At 42.5% G+C, this 15564-nt stretch overlaps 1 pseudogene; it reads right to left on the reverse strand.

Moving 5' to 3' along the window:
- Window positions 1–561: 561 nt before the first annotated feature.
- On the reverse strand, window positions 562–5090 carry LOC119801230 (annotated as a pseudogene).
- Window positions 5091–15564: the final 10474 nt, after the last annotated feature.

A 15564-nucleotide genomic window follows, 5' to 3' on the forward strand; every position in this document is an offset into this window, starting at 1 on the left:
TATTGAGTACAAGATTATCACATGACCTGGCTCTCCCCTTCCTATATACAAAAGCAAACCCACTCAAGCTTGAGCAGAAATAATCTGAACAATGCTATTCATGACAGGAAGCAAGTAGGAACAGTTCAAATGTCAGTTAACTGACTAATGGAGCAATGTTACATTGCTATATGATAGATTATGGTTTGACCTAAAAAGGAATGAAGTTCGGATACACATTACAACATGGGTAAAGATTGAGCACATTGTACCATAGGTAAAAAGTCATACAGAAATGCCATATATTATATATGTGCATTTACATTAAATGCCCAGAATAGGCAAATTAAAAAAGACATAAAGTAGATTAGCAGCTTCTCAGAGTTGAAGGATTTAGGAAACATAAGCAATGACTGATGGATAAGGGCCTTTGGGATCCTGTGTTGAAAGCACTCCAAAACACCGTTTCGTTGGCGATCCCAGGGTACACGAGTTCAGTGTGTGGAATGGGACTCCGGGGAGGGGACAGAACAGCTGTGAAGAGGGCCTAAGTGGACAAAGCACCATAAAACTGCATCTGGATCAGTCATCTTCTCCTACAACTAACAATACTCTCAGAAACAGTATTATCTGACCAGAGAAGCCATGTTTTCTAGTAAACTTCCTCAGGACACCCTTGACCTCTTTGTTTCTCAGGCTGTAGATGATGGGGTTCAACATGGGGTCACGACACAGAAGAGCACAGACACCAGGATGTCCGTGTCCAGGGAGTAGCCTTCCCTGGGTCTGTCATAGTTGAAGTTGGCTGTTCCATAAAAGACCACCACCACGGTGAGGTGGGAAGCACAGGTGGAGAAGGCCTTTCTCCGGCCCTGAGCAGAGGGAATCCTAAGGATGGCAGAGATGATGAGTACGTAGGAGCCTGCAGTGAAGAGGCAGGGGCTCAGGCCGATGGTGGCACTGGCCACGTGGAGCACAGACTCATTGACAGAGGTGTCTGAGCAGGAGAGCTTCAGGAGCAGCGGGATGTCACAGAGAAAGTGGCTGATCTGGTTGGGTCCACACAGGGTGAGTGTGGCTGCCAGTGCCGTGTGAGTCACGGAATTCACCACGCCACACAGCCACGAGCCGGCCACCAAGCAGACACAGATGTGTGCACTCACGAGAAGTGGATTCTGAAGAATGGTCACATAGCTGTCCTAAGCCACGGATACCAACGGATGCTCATTGGTTGCTTCTGTCAGAAGCAAAAAGATGTAAGAGATGAGATCTTCTTAGGACAAGGTCTTCTTTTTCTAGCACACCTTGACTATGGTATAGCGCATGTCTAAGAAGTTCAAGTTATGGGTGGAACAACAGGATGGAACGTGGAGGGAAAGACTGACTACCGACACATTTCCCAGAAAGTTTGCCAGTGAAACAAAGACCACTAAGACCAGAAAAAATGGCCCCTGTACTTCAAGATGGCAGAAGATTGTATAAGCTTAACCCAGCCATTGTTGTTTGGATCTTCATTTCTTTGCATTCTGTCTCAATTCAAGTGATGATTTGGAAGCAAACATTTCAAACAGTAGGATGGGGCTGGAGAGATGGCTCAGAGGTTAAGAGCACTGACTGTTCTTCCAGAGGACCTGAGTTCAATTCCCAGCAACCACATGGTGGCTCACAACCATCTGTAGTGAGATCTGGTGCCCTCTTCTGGCCTGTAGGCACCAGAACACTGTATACATAATAAATAAATAAATAAATAAATAAATAAATAAATAAATAAATAAATAAATAGTAAATAAATAAAAATATTAAAAAAACCAAGCAATCAATCAATTGATAAACAGATAAACACATAAACAAACAAATAAATAAATAAACACATAAATAAATAAATAAATAAATAATAGAAAAATAAAAATGAAGGCCAGAGAGATGGCTCGGCAGTTGGGGCTGGAGAGATGGCTCAGAGGTTAAGAGCACTGACTGCTCTTCCAGAGGTCCTGAGTTCAATTCCCAGCAACCACATGGTGGCTCAGAGCCATCTATAATGAGATCTGGTGCCCTCTTCTGGCATGCAAGCACACATGGAAGGAATGTTGTTGTATACATAATAAATAAATAAATCTTTAAAAAAAAATAAAACAGTTGGATGTGGTGGCAAACACTGGAAAGCTCTAGATGCTGCAGCTTGACTTTGAGAACAGGCTCATTCCTGTGGGGTCTTCTTTATTTTCATGGTCCATGTTGTCACCAGCCCATGAGCACAAAGGAGCAGAAGCGACCACGGATATCCTAGAAAGGCCTGTGAACACAACAGAGATAGCCTTCTGGGGTAAAACTTCAGTGAATTGGCTCAGTTTTATTCGAGAATATGGGGAATATATAGGATTGGGAAGTGTGGGGACTAAGCCTAATTTACGTTAAGTGGCACGCTTCTATCACAAGGCTTCCTATGGGGCAGCAAGGTCTATACCATAGCAAAGCTCCTAATACAAGTCTTAGTTACCATATGTGCCGCAGGGGGAAGGTTTCTAGCAGGAAACTGTGCCAGGGGTCATGCCAGAGATAAACCAGGCATCCAAGGTTAGAGACAGCTTTCAGAGTCAGTCCTCTGCGCCCAGAAACAGTCTTCCAATAAAGGCAGAAAGTCTTGCTGGGGATAGAGTCCGCCATGTTGCTGAGCTTTGGAGAGAGCTGCCAGGCTATGACAGACTATAACCTCTGACCAGCAAGGTCTCCCAACACATTCCTGGAATCCCTAGCTCTGTGTTTATTCTTGTATATATTATCACTGTCTATTAGCTTTTTGGGGGTCCTCTATAAGTATCTAAATTCTACTAGACAAAGAATTTTTTTTAAAAAAGATTTATTTAAAAAAATTTTAATTTTACATACTAGCCCCAGTTCCCCTTCTTTCACCCCTACTTGCCCCCCATCCACTTCTCAGAGGGGGGAAGGCCACCCTTGGGAAGTCAATAAAATCTGGCACACCAAGTTGAGGCAGGACCAAGGCTCTCCTTCCTGTATCAAGACTATAGGGAATGGGCTCCAAAAAGCCAGTTCATGCACACAGGGTAAGTCCTAGTCCCACTACCAGGAGCCCCCCAAGAAATCAACAGGCAAAGAATGTATATTAATTCATACATGCTGTACAAACTGTTTAAAAGAAAGGAAGGAAAATGAACTCAATGGCAAGCAGGAGACCAAGTGAGCAGAAAGAAAAGGATCTTCCTTTTGCTCCACCCTTTTCTGGCTGTTGCCAAAAAGTGCTACCCACCATTGGGATGGAGCCTTCCACATTCATTAAGGTGATAAAAAAGCCTTTCAGATGATTCTAATTTATATCAAGTTGACATAAAACACAGAGTTATTCTTCAACTCAAATGCATTTCATCCCAATCTCCTTCCAAGAGAAAAGTCACAATACCAGTTTTTGCCTTATAGGCTGTGAGGTCATTGCCATGACCTCCATATCCTGTGGACATGAGGTAACACTGCAGAAGAGCATTTGAGGTGTTATTAAGATTATTGATCATTGGTGCCTAACCCAGTCATCATCCAATAGGCTTCCTCTGGCAGCTGATTGGAGCAGATGCAGAGACCCACAGCCAAACATTAAGCAGAGCTTGGGGAATCCTGTGGAAGACAGGGAGGAAGGACTGTAGGTGCCAGAGAGGTCAAGGGTACCAGGAGAACATGGCCCACAGAATCAACTAAGCAGGGTTCAGGGGTTCACAGGAACTGAAACAGCAATCATGGACCCTGTAGGGGTCTGCATTAGGCCCTCTGCACACATGCTGTGGTTGTTTAACTTGGGGTGCTTGTGAGACTCCTAACAGTGGGAAGTGGTGCAGGAGAATTGTCTGTAATCTGTCAATCATGTTTTAAATAAACGCTGATTAACCAGGCAGGAAGTATAAGCAGGAAAACCAGACAGGAAGTAGAAATGATACAATGAGAACAGGAGAATTCTGGAAAGGAAGAAGTTGATTCCTCCCAGTCCTGCGCAGACCACCAAGGAAGCAGGATGTGACTTGCCAGCTGAAAAAGGTACTGAGCCATATGGCAAAAATAGATCAGAATAATGGGTTAATAAAAGCTACAAGAGCTAATAAGTAGCCTGAGCTAATGGGCCAATCAGCTTTATAACTTATAGAGATCTCTGTGTGATGTTCTTTGAGGCTTGCTGGCTGTGGGGTACCGGGCAGGACAGAAACCCCAACAAGCAGGACCCTTATGTTACAAACTGGGGTGTCTTTGACTCCTTTGCCTGCTCTTGGGACCCTTTTGCTCCTACTGGGTTGCCTTGTCCAGCCTGGATATAAGGGTTTGTGCCTAGTCTTATTGCATCTTATTATGCCTTGTTTGGTTGATAGCCTTGGGAGGCCTGCTCTTTTCTGTAAGAAAACAAGAGAGGGGCAGTGGATCTGGGGATAGGGCTGAAATGAGGGGAGGGAGGAGAGGCTGAGGTTGGAATATATTGTATGAGAAAAGAATTAAAACAAAGGTTATTGATCACACGACTTTAAAATACAGAGGTTATAGGCCTGGAGAGATGTCTCGGTGGTTAAGAGAGTGTACTTGAGGGGACTGCAGTTCAGACCCCAGCGTTCAATCTGAGTGCCTAACAGTCACCTATAACCCTGGCTTTATACTGTGATTGGACATGTTTGTTCTCCAAGGACACATGTACTTGTGTGTACATACTTCCACACAAACATAACACATATCTATACAATTTAAATAATAAAGAATAAAATGCAGAGATTGGTTTGGATTGTTTGAGTGTAACTGTGTTTTAGCTATGTTTCAATTGCTGTGGTAACATATGACGATCAGGAGCAACTTAGGGAAGAAAAGGCATTTTGGCTGATGTCTCCAAAGAGATAAAAGTCCACCAAGGCTGGAGACAACATTAGGAAGCAGGCAAAGCTGCCAAAGCAAGAAACTGAGAGCTCACATCCTCAATCTCCAGCAAGAAGCAGAGAGCAGATTGGAAGAGGCACAAACCTTTAAACTCTCTAGGCCCGCCTCCAGTGACATACTTTCTGCAACAAGGCTGCACTTCCTGAGCGTCCCCAACAGCAATGGGGGCCTAGTGCCCAAATGACGGAGCCCATGGGAGCATTCCCCACTCAAATCACAGTGAATACTTAATCAAAGGAGCATATAAATGCTGAGATAGTTCTCCAGAGGAAGATGAAGTCTAAGATTAAATCCACACCTAGGATTCAACATGCTATTGCTAGCTGGAAATGAAAGGGGCTCACCATTCAAGAAAAGGTAGTTTTTGTCACACAACAATGAGAAATTGAATTTTTGCCAGCTTGAAGAAACTTGGAAGTGGGATCTTCCTCGGAGAGTTTTTAAACAGTCTCCCTCCCTCATTTTCTTTTTCTTTCTTCCCAGCTCTACCACTCAGAAAACAAAGAGAATATAAAAAAAGCCAAATTTATATCATTCAATTTCCTATTTAGTAGCTCCATAAACAGGGAAAGATAAGCAAGGAGCTGGAAACTGTGTGCAAATTTACAGCCAAAGTCATCATAACATGTGTGTGTGTGTGTGTGTGTGTGTGTGTGTGCGCGTGCATGCGTGCATGCACATGTACAAAAAACATGTACATTGTACCAAAAATCATGAGTGGATATCAGAGGGCAGCTTCTAGGAGTCAGTTCTTTCCTTCAGCTCTGGTTTTTGGCAATGAGAGTCCGGTCCTTTAGCTTGGTGGCAAAGGCTTTACTCACGGAGCCAGCTGGCCAGCAAATACTGCCTCATTTTGAAACAAAGTTTAGTAGAATTACAGCCACACCATTCACTAACTACATCCTCTGGCTGACTATGTCACAATGGCAGTACTGAGCACTTAAGCAAGGGACCAAAAAACCCACAATCATCTAAAGTATTTGTATTCTAACCCTTTACAAAGAAAAGTCCCCAAGTCTTTGCGTAGTCTTTTGGGGGAGGGTTGTGACTTTAGTAGTACTGCTTAATCTAATTTGAATTTCAAAATCTTCACTTTGTCACTTGTTAATCTTGACCTTAAATTATTTAATTATCTTTGAAAGTTTGAATTTTGTCTTGTGTAAGATGAAATAATGTGAGAATTACAGAGTTTTTGTGAAAACTAAGTTAAGAAATGAATAACAGAGCAGTGAACTATTGGGAGGTGCTCGTTTGGGAAATACAGATTGCCCTAGGGTTTCTATTGCTACAAGGAAATAGCATGACCAAGAGGCAGGATGGAGAGGAAAGGGTTTGCTTGGCTTACACTTCCACAACACTGGTCATCATCAAAGGAAGCCAGGATAGGAACTCAAGCAGGGCAAGTACCTGGAGGCAGGAGTTGATGCAGAGGCCATGGAGAGGAGCTGCTTACTGGCTTGCTCCTCATGGCTTGCTCAACCTGCTTTCTTATAGAATCCGGGACCAGTAGCCCAGGTGTAGCCCTCCCCCATCAATCCCTTCTTAAGAAAATGCCTTTCAGATAGACCGTAAGGAGTCATTTTCTCAATAGAGGTTCTGTCCTTTCAGATAACTCTAGCCTGTGTCAGGTTGACATAAAACTAGCCAGCACGCATACTGTCTCCCTATTCTGCCCATGCTTCACTCTAAGCTTCCTTTGAGATGTTCTTTCTCCAGCTTAAATCATTACTACTTCTATCACCCCTTCCAGCTCCACCCAGAAGCAATAGTACATAATTAAATCCACACATATTTCCTTTTCATAAAACAAATATTCATGAACAACCCCTACCTTTTGTCTTGTGTCATGGTTACGCATTCTGAACATATTGTTATATGATTCCAGTAAGGAAGGAAGGTAGATTTCATCACTGACGTGTTTTTAGTAATATGATTTCCTCTAAAAAAAATGGAAATATGACTCTGCAAGTCACGCTATAAAATGTTTAATAAAATTAGGGCAAGTGCCTCTACATTTCCTCTCACAACATGCTCTCTCAGTTGGAAGCCTGAGATTGACATTTTCTGGTTCATTTCTCTCTTCCCCTGCCTGTGTCTAAATCTTCAGCAAATGTTGTTGATTCACTCTTTCAAATATACTTCAATTTATGAGTTTATTTCTGTTCCTGTGATCAAACATAAAATAGAATTTACAGGCTAGATCCTTTTCATTCTTCAAGCCTCAGCTTGAATATCACTTTTTAGAGATTTTTAAGTTGTATTACTTAGGGTTACATGAGGTCACATCCATGCAAATGTACAATATAGTGTAAACGTTCCTCATCCCCGATACTCTCTCTTCTCCTCTCTCCCTCCCATTAGCCCCCTTTGTTCTCCAGATGCCCTCACTTCTACTTCTTGGGCACGTATATGACTTTATGGCTTTATAAAGTTTAAGAACAGTGAGTGAAGGTGAGTTCAATATTTATTTTTCTTGAGACTGACTTACATCACTTAATATGATCATTTCCAGGTGAATCCATTTTCTTGTAAATGACGAAGCTTTATTCCTTTCTGTGGCTGAAAGATTCCACTGTGATTATGAGCCACTTAAATTTGTTTTCATGTGTGTGTTTGTGTGAATTTACATATGCATGTGTTCACATGTGCCTGGGGAGACATGATGTCAATCTAGAGTGTCATTCTTCAGATGCCACCCACGTTGTCTTTTGACGCAAGTCTCTCGAAGGCTTTTGAGCTCACTGAGTAGAAGGGGCTGTTTGGCTAGTAGGTCCTAGAACCCTGTCTGTCTCTGCCTCTCCAGGACTGAGATCAGAAGCACATGCCACACCCTCAACTTCTTCACATAGAGTCTGGGGCTCCGACTCATGTCCTGAAACTTATATGGCAAATACTGACTAAACCACATCCCCAACGTCCAGCCACATTTTCTTCCCAGCTGGCTCTTCAAAGCTGCTCTCCTGAAGAGAGCTGTGGCAAAGGCTGATGCCCTGTCTCTGTGTTACCTTGACTTAGAGCCATTTCTGTAAATACCCAGGCATGATATAGGTGGGTATATCATTTCTCTTTTGAGGAATCTCCACGCTGAATTCCACAGTGGCTGGTCTTGAGTACACCCCATCAGTGTGCCTGAGGGTTCCCTTCGCCCACATCCTCCCCAGAACTTGCTAATCGTTTTCTTGATGACTGTCATCCTGATGGGGTTGAGATGGGATCTCGGTGTCATTTTTATTGCATTTCTTGAATGGTCCTTTGCATCTAATCTCTTAAGAACTGTCTACCGTAATGTATTTAAAAACGCCGCAAACAGAAGTCACACCATGCAACAAGGCTCACATAGGAGGTTTATTTGAAGAGGAGAGAGAAGGGGCTGGGGGGACGGGGGAAGAGACCGGTTCCTGGGAACAAGAGAGGTGGAAGAGAAAGAGAGGGTGGGTAGGGGAGAAAGGGAAAGATGGGAGATGGGCAAGGCTCATCTTTTTTTTTTTGAGGGGGTTTTCAAGATGGGTTCTCTGTAGCTTTGGTGCCTGACCTGGAACTAGCTCTTGTAGATCTGGCTGGTCTCAAACCCACAGAGATCTGCCTGCCTCTGCATGCTGAGTCCTGGGATTAAAGGCATGTGTCACTATAGCAAATGTCCACAGGAAGTGCTTTATTGGCCTCAGTTGAGGACCTATCCCAAGGGCAGAGCAGTATAGATGCCTGAATCCTAACATCCCTGCTTTTGTTTATTATAAAAAGGCGAGGAGTTGGAAAGATGTAGCAGGTGAGGAGGGTATTGGACACCATGTTCTTGAAACTGCTTCATGCTGACAGGGGGTGGGGGCTGTAGTCTTTGCGGGACCTGAGAAAGCTGGGGTGCTGGCCGCGTCCTGGGGTATCTGACTGTTTCATTCCACTGTCTGGGCTCTGTGGAGCCATCAGGTGCCACTTGGATCTGACAAAATGCTATTCCAGGTGGATCCAAGTTGACTCCCTGAAGCTCACAAGAACTTTAAGTTTACAAAAGAGATAAGTTTTAGAGACATTAGAGAGCAACCAAAGAGAATTGAAAAATCCCGATCTTGTGGCTACGGTACTACAGTGGTACAGTACAGTGTTTAGTGCTCTGCCAGAGCTAGACTATAGCTTCTTTATTTATTTAAATTCTCTAGAAGCTTGGTGTTGAACAACTGGGAGAGATATAAGTACTCAGGTGTTCTAAACAAAGTTACCGATCCAAAATATTTGAGGCTTGTTGCTTTCTTCCTCTAAAGGAGATAAAATGAGCAGAGAGCTTATTAGGATTGAGAAGTGTACTCTTCAACCGTAGTAAAAGATGGCTGCCAGCCACATAGCTGCTGACATCATGATGAGGTCACCAGCCAAGACGGAGAAGAGCCGCATGGTTGCTGTTTAGATAAAAAGAAAGGAGGGTTCAGTGTGTGCTGAGCAAGAGGAAGCTGACTTCTCCATCTGACCCACACGTTACTGCAAACAAACTGGACATTTAGAGAGGGAGAGCAGACAGCAAAAGAAAGAAAGTGGAGAATTCATTCTTAGTTTCCTGACTGCTTAACCCAGGGTATTCTGAGGCCAGATTTGACTTGAATGGAGTGGTTGGTGGGTCTTCAAAAGACATCCCAATGGGAGCGAGGAGCTGTAGTCGATGACTTAGCTCCCATGAGTGAACAGAGAAGTCAGACCCAAGGGGCTGCAATTCCCAGTGTCCTAGGAATTCAGAGAGGATCAGATTAAGTAAGCACAGGCTGTCCTATGTGAAACCACACAACAGGGGCCAAGGGCTCTGAACCCGCGAGAGACACCGGCACCTGGTACCAGGACTTTGAGAAAAGCCAGAAGGTGAGGAGAGAACTGTACTTGAGAAAGGAAGCCTCACATCCAGGGGAACAGTCAGAGGCGGGTAGACCCGCCAGGAGCCCCAGTTGCCAGTATTGAATGGAAGGCAGAGCCGCCAGTGAATGGGAAAGCAGATTTGCTGCAGGCAGAAGAGAGCAGATCAGAAAGCAATATCTAAATGGTCTTTGAGCCAGATCTGACTGCGAAGGTGGATGAGTTTAGAAGTCCTCAAATCCGGCACCGAGCGCAAAAGTTGGAGGTATAGACGATGACAAAGTTCCCGTGAATGAGGCAGATAAAGGAGACCCAAGGGTCTGTAATTCCTAGCATCCCAAGAATTCAGAGGGTCGCTTTTAAGAAGATACAGGCTGCTCAATGATTTATCAAACACAGAACAGGGGCCAAGGGCTCCAAATGAGGGAGTCATGGTTGCCTCGTACCAGGACTTGAGGAGGCCAAAAGGTGAGAAAGCATGCTTGAGAGATGAGTCCTTACTTGTGGTAACTGCCGGAGGTGGAGAAGACAGGGCTCGCCAGTCATGTCAGTGTTAGACGGAGGGGCCCAGTGATCTGTTAGCTGGAAAAGTGAGGCTGTCGTATGTGGGCCAGGTTCCAGGGTCCTGGCATGCCTCAGACTGCCAACGGGCCGGAGGAAGCACCAGGAGAGCCTTTCCTGGTCAGGGAAACAACGTTGTAATTTAAAATATGCCGTGAAGAGAGAGTCACCCATACAACAGGGCTCACCTGGGAGGTTTATTGGAAGAGGACAGAGAAGGGGCAGAGAAAGTGGCAGAGAGGGGGGCAGAGATTAGTCCCTGGGGACAAGAGTGGCAGAAGAGAAAGAGAGGGGGCGGGGAGGGAGGGAGGAAGAGGGAGCCAGAGCGAGAGAGCGAGAGAGAGCGAGCGAGCGAGCGAGAGAGAGAGAGAGAGAGAGAGAGAGAGAGAGAGAGAGAGAGAGAGAGATGGGAGTTGGGCAAGGCCTTTTTAAAAGGGAACAAAGCTAACATGCACAGGAGATGCTCTTAGTGGGGACATATCCTATCAGGACCCTAAGGGCAGACCAGTACAGGTGCCTGAATCCTAACACTGTCTGCTTTATTTATTGATTGTGTTGCTTGGCTTTTGGTGTTTAGTTTTTCTAGCCCTTTGTGTATTCTAAATATTGACCATGTATATAGCTATGCATATATATATTTATGTATGTATATGTATATATATGTGTATGTATGTATAGCTAGTAAAGATTTCTATTGATTCTGTAGCTGTCTCTTCATTCAAGTAATTGTTTTTGGCTCATAAACTTTTTAATTTCTTTTTTATTGGAAATAGATTTTTTTCCCATACACTATAGTCTGGTTACAGTTTCCCCTCCCCCAACGCCTCCCAGGTTCTACTTCTCCATCCACCCAAATCCATGTCCTTTCTCTCTCTCATTAGAATATAAACAGGCATCTAAAAATAACAACAAAATAAAATAAGATAAAGTAAAAACAAACAGACCAGAATAAGACAAACAAACAGAAAAATGAGCCAAAGAAAAAGCACAAGAAAAACATATAAACTCAGAGACACACATGTTCGCACATACAGAAACCCCCAAGAAACCATTATATATATATGAAAAGGACCTGAAGAGGGGACCATTTGTGAGTGGTTATCAATTGAAGACAGTTTCTACTTTAGAGAGAAAGGTGCTTTTTAATTTCTTGAAACTCCATTTGTCACCTGCTGGCAATTTCCCCAGTCTCTCAAGTCACTCAGACAGTGTTTAATCTAAACTTTGGAGAATTTCCCTGAATTTCCTTCTGTCTTTCAGAGTCTCAGATCTTGTATTCAAGTATTGATCCATTTGAAGTTTATTTTATGCAGAGTGAGACTTAAGAATCTAGCTTCATTCTTCTTTTATTTTAAATGTATTTTATTTTTATTTTATGTCTATCAGTGTTTTGCCTGCACAGGCCCACGGAGGTCAGAAGAGGTCCTCTGATCCCTGGTACAGGATTTTAGGATGCTGGAAGCCACGGTGTGGGTGCTGAAAACCAAACCCAGGTCCTCTGTAAGAGCAGCAGGTGTTTCTATAACCACCGAGCCACCCATCTCTCCAGCCCCTTCTTTCTTTCTTCTGCATGCCGATAACTATTTTTTCCAGAACCCTGTTTTTGAAGCTGCTGTCTTTTCTTTAATATGCATATCTGTTGGACATGTTTATCAAAACTCAGTGACTGAGGCCGTGTGGGGTTATGTTTGGATCTTCTGTTCTATTCCATTGATTTGCAGCTTTGTTTTCATGGGAGTCCTGTGTGCTTCCATTACAATGGCTCTGCAGCATGACGTGAGCTGAGGATGAGGCTGTTCTGCCTCTGGGTTTTGTTGTGGCTGCTTTGATTCTCTAGGGACTTCTGTGCTTTCATAAGAATTTAAGATGGCTTTTTGTAGTTCTGTGAATAATGCCACTAAAATCTCGAAGGAGATTGTGTTGAATCTGTAGATTGCTTTTGGTAGTACGGCCATCTTCACGATGTTAATTATCCTAATCAATAAGCATGGGAAGCTTTTCCATCTTCCAGCTACTCTTTCTTCAGTGTTCCTAAGTTTTTATTATAGAGATATCTTTCATTTCCTTGATTCCATTTATTCTTATTATTTTGTGGAGAAAATTATAAACAGGGTTGTTCTTATTTTTTCTCAGCATATTTATTCTTAATATAATTATTAATATATAATATAACACATTATATTATATATAATATGTAATATATTAATATTCTTAATATAAATAATAATTATATAAATGAGGGTTATTGGCTCAGTGGTTAAGAATACTGCCACTCTTCCAAGGGACCCGAGTTCAATTCTCAGCACCCATATGGTTGATTCACAAATGTCTATAGTTCAGTTCCAGGGCTCTGAAGCCCCTTCCCAGCAACTGTAGGCACCAGGCAGGCATGTGGTGCACAGATAGACATTCAAGCAAAATACTGATACACAGAAAGTAAAAATGAATAAATTGTCCACATATATGATAAATAGATAGATAGAATGATAGATACATATGTAGGTAGGTAGAGATAGATAGGTAAAATGGTAGGTAGTAGATCGACAGACAGACGGACGGACAGACAGACAGACAGACAGATGATAGATAGATAGATAGATAGATAGATAGATAGATAGATAGATAGATAGATAGATGATAGACAGACAATAGAAATAGGTTACTGGGTTGTTAGGTTTTTATTTAGATTAATTTTGCATCCTGCCACTTTGATGAAAGAGTTAGTGGCTCTGTAAGTATTCTCATGGAGACTTCAGGGTCTTTCATGTATAGAATCCTATCATCTACAAATATGGATATTTTGAAACTTATATACCTTTTATTTTGTTGTCTTTTCTTATTACTCCAGATAAGATTTCAAGTATTACACTGAAGAAGAGGAAAGAAACTTAGCACTCTTTCCTTGTTCCCAACTTTGGTGGCAGTGCTTTCAGCCTTTGTCCACTCCGTATGTTACCTGTAGGTTACCATCTACAGCCTTTCCTGTGTTTTCCTGTAGGTTACCATCTACAGCCTTTGCTGTGTTTTCCTGGTTTCTTCGGGGCTTTTATCAGGAAAAGACATTGGATTTGTCAAAAATCCTTTTCTCCATCTAATGAAATTATCATTCTTGAGTCCACTTATGTGATATATTGCATATATTGATTTGCGGACATTTCTAATGCTTGCATTTGTGCAGTGATGCCAAGTTGGCCATGCTGAATTTTGGAAATGTTCGTGAGTTATATGTGCAGGTATTTGTAGCAGGCCTTTTCATTTTGGCCACCAACCAGCTCCCAAATCATGATACAGAGACTTCTTTTTAGTTATGGATGCTCAACCTAGCTTAGGCTCATTTCTAGCTAATTCTCTTTAAATTAAATTAAGCTGTTTTCATCTACCGTTTGCCTAGGGACTTTTTTTTTTTTTTTTGGTTTTTCGAGACAGGGTTTCCCTGTAGTTTCTAGAGCCTGTCCTGGAACTAGCTCTTGTAGACCAGACTGGCCTTGAACTCAGAGATCCACCTGCCTCTGCCTCCCGAGTGCTGGGATTAAAGGCACGCGCCACCACGGCCCGGCGCCTAGGGACTTTTTAACTTTCTTTCTGTATGTCTTACTTTCCTGCTTCCTCCAGTGTCTGTCTGTCTGGCAGCTGCCTGGCTTCTGGCCCAGGCATCTTCCTCTCTTTCTCTCTTGTTCTCTCTCCCTTCTTCTTCTTATTTGCCTATATTTCTCCCCCTACCTATTCTCTCTGCCCTCCACCCCCACTTATCCCTCTCCTTCCTAGCTATTGATCATTTAGCTTTTTATTAGACCAGTCAGGTGCCTAAGACAGGCAAGGTGAAACAAATATAACATATTGTTACATAGTTAAATATACGCAGCATAAACAAATGTAACATACTTTCACAAGGTTAAAGTAACATTCCCCAGCATAAACAATATGTAAATGTAAATGTAAAGATGGTTATCTTACATAGTCAATATTTCACAACAGGCATTTTATTGAGAAAATTTGCAATTATGCTAATCAGGTCTTGATATAATTATTTTTAATTTTGTCTTTTTCTGGATTTAATATCAGGATGATCCCAGCATAAAGCAAGGAGTTTGGTAGTGTACCTTTCCTTTCAATTCTAGAAAATACTTTTGAAAATGCTGATGTTTGCTATTTAAAGGTCTGGTATTCAGTAGTGGACTCACGTGGACCCACATCTTTTTCAGTTGGGAGATAGTTTTTTTAAACATTGCTTTAATTTCATCACTGGCTATTGATTAAGTTTATCTCATCTTGGTTTAGTTGTGGTAACTCACATGAGTCTTGGAATCTTTTAGATTCTCCAACTTTGTGAAATATATTTTTAAGAAATGTCCTAATGATTTGTTAAACTTCATTGCTATCTGTTGTAATGTTTTCTTGTTTGTGTCTTAATGTTATTAATTTGGGTTGATTTGCCTAAGGATTTGTTCATTTTTATTACCTTCCCAAAGAACTAACTCGTTAGTTCATTGATTTTTGGTATTGTTTTTTCATTTTTGCTTCATTAATTTCTTCCCTGATTTTGTTTCTTCCTGTCCACTGGTTCTTAATTAATTAATTTCAAAGGCAGGGAGTGTGTCACAGCGCATGTGTGGAGTTCAGAGGACACCTTAGGGGAGCTGGTCCTCTCCTTTCACCATGTGGGTGCTGGGGAACTGAACTAAGATCATCATCATCCACTGATCTGTATCATTGGCTCAGTCTTCTGATCTTGAGTTTAGCTCATTGTTTTCCAAGTCCTTAAAGTATGAGTAGGTTATTCCTTTGAGAGTTTTTTTTTTTTTTTTTTTTTTTTTTTTGGTTTGGTTTGGTTTGGTTTTATGTCGGTACTTGTTAGGATTCCAGTATTATTCTGACCTCCCCACCCCCGCAGCCCACAGGCATTCAGGCAAACACCTAACCTGTCCAGGGGTCCTGTGACCATACGTCTTTATGTCATGTGTTGCGTGACTGTGTATAGCTCTGTAAGCATGCACAAGCCTTACCTTTTAAGGAAGCTGCACCCACTCCCAATCTCTCTTTCCCACTGTTCCTCTGAAGGGGCAGGCAGGATGTTTCTTCTTTTCTTCTTCTTTGTCCTCCTCCTCCCCCTCTCTCTATCTCTCTCTATCTCTTTATCTCTCTCCCTCTCTCCTTTCATTTTTCCATTCCGTACCCTTTCCCGAATAAAACTCCTCACGTAAGCTCTGCCTGCCTGGCCCTTCTTCTTTCTCCACTCCGCCCTTGATCGACCACACTTCCTCCCACTTCCTTCCC

This window comes from Arvicola amphibius, chromosome 14, assembly GCF_903992535.2.
Source record: "Arvicola amphibius chromosome 14, mArvAmp1.2, whole genome shotgun sequence".
Lineage (NCBI taxonomy): Eukaryota > Metazoa > Chordata > Mammalia > Rodentia > Cricetidae > Arvicola > Arvicola amphibius.